Source organism: Cornus florida, unplaced genomic scaffold, assembly GCF_030987335.1.
Source record: "Cornus florida cultivar Cherokee Brave unplaced genomic scaffold, ASM3098733v1 CherokeeBrave_3.0.0_Hap2_Chr07, whole genome shotgun sequence".
Lineage (NCBI taxonomy): Eukaryota > Viridiplantae > Streptophyta > Magnoliopsida > Cornales > Cornaceae > Cornus > Cornus florida.
Window position 1 is genome coordinate 21,283,094 of NW_026775577.1, and position 4,233 is coordinate 21,287,326.

The following is a 4,233-nucleotide window of genomic DNA, read 5'->3' on the forward strand; positions in this document are numbered from 1 at the left end:
CAAACAAAAATTGACATATCTATATCATAGACAACAAGATCTATCTCAATTTGTAACCAAGAACATAAGCACCTTAAATTGACATACCTACATTAGATACAACTAGATTCAAACATGGGGGACTATAACCTTGTTTCTACAAGGACTTGGTTAGAGAATATTGGTTATAGACTTATTGTTGCTATCTGATACTTGGGTAGTTGGGTTTATACTGCAAACATGAACCGCTTACAGAAATGCCATTTCAAATTTCAATCGCTAATGCTAGTGATCAAAGAGTGGTGGCTGGGATCCTCTGATCTTCAAGAAATGCCATTTCACCCCGAGGCATCTACGCTAGTTTGGTATCCTTGCTTCAGTGCATATCTCCGTATCACCTCAGGTTGTCCTTGCAGTGATTCACCAAGTACTGCAAGGGCCATCAGGACTCCCCTGCAGCCACTCACCATCTGCAATTTGACGAGGCAATTTAAATCAGTCACAGTTTCTTGCAAAGAAAGCAAAAATATTGCAGAATTGCAGACAAGTACATCTGCAATTTAATGAGGCAAATTAAATCAGTCGCATTTTCTTGCAAAGAAAACAAAATATCGCCAGAATTGCAGACAAGTATATAAATAAAAACACTAATTGAGCTTCAACTAAATGGAACATGCAGAATATATCGCAGATAAGTAAACGGAAGCACTACTTGTTCAATTAAATGCTAAACATTCAAACTTCTAAATTGAAAGGATCATTTTGGTCAAGCAGGGCATTTTCCTGTCCAAGCAGGGCATTTTCAAATGGGTTAGGAGTTCGGAATGTTCTAGCAGAAACTATGGGTCTACTTACTTCATTTCTTTGAGAGTAGAACTGAAAAATAGAACATAATTCCACAAATGCATTTGGTTGATAGTTTTCTAAGGTTTGGAAAAATATATATATCCATATATACACACACATATTTATTACTAGTGGTTCGATTTAGTTTGTTCATTTTTGGATTCCAAACCGAGAACAGAACTGTAATCAACAGTTTTTAAATTTTTAGAACTGGAACCGAATTTTTCCATTGCATAACTCTATGCAACCACTGAATTACACTACCAAACTTCCAAAAGAAATGATCATCAGTTATGACACAAAATTTAAAAGGCCTTTAGCTGAATTTAGGCATTACCATGATTCAACTTGATATACAGGGCACATCAATGCATTTCCCTATCTGTAAATTAAGCGAAGAAGAAAAGATAATTTCTATATCAATACCTTTAATTTTGACATCATGACAGAGCCTTTTTGCCAACCTAGTCTTCCCACATCCTCCAGGAGCCGAAAGCACGATCACCTGTTCATCATTGTTTAGCAACTTCATCTTCAATTCTTGAAGAGGCATATCTAATCCAACTAGAAAATTCCGAACTATCGGAGTTACACTCGGACATTCTTCCAATCATTTCATCTATTTCATTCAGTTTCAGGTCAGTAACCATGCTAGCTCTTGTCAACGTAGATTGCACATCGATCTGAAAGCAGGTGACAAGCCATTCTTCCAATTGGATACGCTTCTTCAAGGGGGAACACCTCTTGAAACAATTGAATTGCTGGATAAGGAGTGCAATCTCGAGTGAATGCTGTTAGAGAACCGTGAGATTGAGGTTTTGGATGGGGAATTGAACCCTCCGAGTAAGGAAACCAAAATGTTGATCGATCAATTGGAAGAGGCGGATGAGCTTATTCGCAAGTGCTCTGAAGCCCCGGGTTGGAATATGTTTGAGAAGGCTTCCAATTCGAAGAAGGTGAAAAAAATGAAGGATTCCCAGGTGAAACTGTTTCAGACCTATGTGCAAGCTCTGCAGATTAGGGATAACAATAAGATTTTTGCGAAATTGGAGGAAATTGGTATAGCATTCGAACCAGTTTGTGATCTGAATACGACTGTGGGGTCGCAGAAGTTCTGAATGCACGGGAACCCTCGTATTCAGACCAAAAACTGGTTCGAATCCTTTGCCAATTTCATCCAATTTCGCTAACATCTTCTTGTCATCCCTAATCTGCAGAGCTTGCAGATAGGTCTGAAACAGTTTCAGATTTTGAGGATTCGATTCCCCGTCCAAAAAATTTCTCTAACAGCACTCACTCGGGATTGGACTCCTTGGAGTTTCTCATCGAAGTTGATCGCTCTCTCTGCAAAATTCTTAGCAACTTTCAGTGCTTCGCCAGTTGCTGCTCCCAAAACTGCCCGGCAGCGCCATCTGTATGATTGTTTTCCACGCAGAAAAATCCAACTCAGTGGAAAACAATATAGTAAACTTGGTTGATTGATTCAAAATTACTAGCAACCGTTAAGAGTTATTCACTCTCTTCAATGAAAAGCGAATAATAGATATATTGATTACACTAGCACATATATACCCATACATATATATATATGGTGTGTACAGAATACATTTCCATATAAATATATCAAGCTTAATTTCTCTTGGTCCATTAAAGCAATCTGACCATTAACTAGTTGACAGACTCTAAAGGGACTATAAAATCATAAATTCAACCAGCCCAACCACACAGTTTTAGCTAGAAAGAAATTAAATCTGCAGCAACAAAGAAATTGATGGAGAAACGCAATTTCAACACATCAGGAATTACCAAAAAATAGATTATTAGAATTAAATTAATTATCAGGATTGTGGTTCTTCAGACAAGAAGTATATGAATACAATTACTATCATTATTTCCTCTGCAGAACCTATATTAAGAAGTCAAGCACAAGCGCGTACACTCCTATATATATATATATATAGATATATATATTTACAAAAATAAAAAATAAAGGAATGTAGAGAAGACGAGAGTTCAACGAAGAAGGATGAAAAGAGAAGAAGACAAATGAGACTTCACAGAAGACGAAGAAGAAGAAGAGTACCTGGCTATTCTCCTTTGCGATTGAGAGACGAAACTCGCGAAAGAAGGGTTTGAGGCAATGCCCTATTTAGCTAGTATGTTTGGTAAATGGGAAAGAAAAGAAAGGACAACTAATTACTACAGGAAACGGAAAGGGAAAGGGAAAGGGAAAGGGAAGGGAAGGGTTAACAATTCATATTGTTTGGTTGGTGTAGTGAAAAATTTCTCAAGAATGGATAATTAAGTGTTTGTTTGAGATTGCCGTTAAAATCATAAAAGCACTTTTAGTGGTAGAACTGCGATAAAATTGCTAAAAATGTATATTTTGTTTTAGTTCTATATAATATAAATTCTCACTTAGCACATCAACACTCGTATTTAAATTGTATAAGATTCAAGATCAAAATTTAATTTTACTAATTATAGCTTGATTTTTTTCATGAATATACTAATTGTAGTTTTATGTGAGTTTAGTTTTAAATAAAGTTAATCTAAGAGTGAAATCCAAAATTTTTCCCTTAAAAGGAAGGAGATATTGGATTTCTAATATATAGGTTTCTTAAAGGGAAAGGTATGATAACAACAATAGATCCGACAACACAATTTGGTTTGCATAATATTTGTATATTCTTTTAACACTAGGAACAAAATTGTATTTATAAAAAGTAAAGAGGGATTAAATTGTCTAAAACAATATATTTATCATAAAAAATCTATGTATACTTAAAACACAATTTTAAAAGCTACGATTTGTAGCTTCAAGTAAACACACTTTTTTTTATGAAATTTCTACTATCTAACCACATTTATTTTTGTCACCAAACACATCTCACAGCAATTTTTCAAAGTAAAAGTGCTTTCTAATAGGAGAGAAACAATCCTAAACAGGTTCTAAAGTTTGTGTCAAGCAAGAAAATAATCTCAATTTCCTCTATGCAATATCATTTATCTTTTTTTAAATACACTCACTCACGCACGTATGTTTTTCACTCACGCACGTGTCTTTTTTTCTCACTCTAATTATTTTTATTTTTATTTTTATCCCTTCTTTCTTGAAATTTAATAATTAAGATTAAGTGGGTGTATAAATGTGTTTTGTGTCAAGAAAGAAAAAGAATTTGGAGTTAAAAAATTATCCTTTTAACCTATTTATTTTTCTGTTTTTTCTCAAGTGGGTGTGTAATTCGTGCCAAGAATGACAAAAATTTAGGATTAAAAATGGAATTCGAAAATTTCCTTTAACTTTTTTTTTTTTAATTATTATTATTATTATTATTATCTTTTATTTTTAACTTAGCAAGAAAGTCACAGATTCACCCCGCTAACACTTTTTCTTTCTTTTCACAT

General features: G+C 34.2%; 1 long non-coding RNA gene across 1 annotated transcript; it reads right to left on the reverse strand.

The window, feature by feature from the left end:
* Positions 1-2,996, reverse strand: LOC132266762 (uncharacterized). Its single transcript, XR_009468710.1, has 3 exons — positions 2,909-2,996; positions 1,252-2,237; positions 1-449 (listed from the first exon to the last, which is right to left on the reverse strand). It is a non-coding gene; the product is annotated as an uncharacterized LOC132266762 (long non-coding RNA).
* Positions 2,997-4,233: the final 1,237 nt, after the last annotated feature.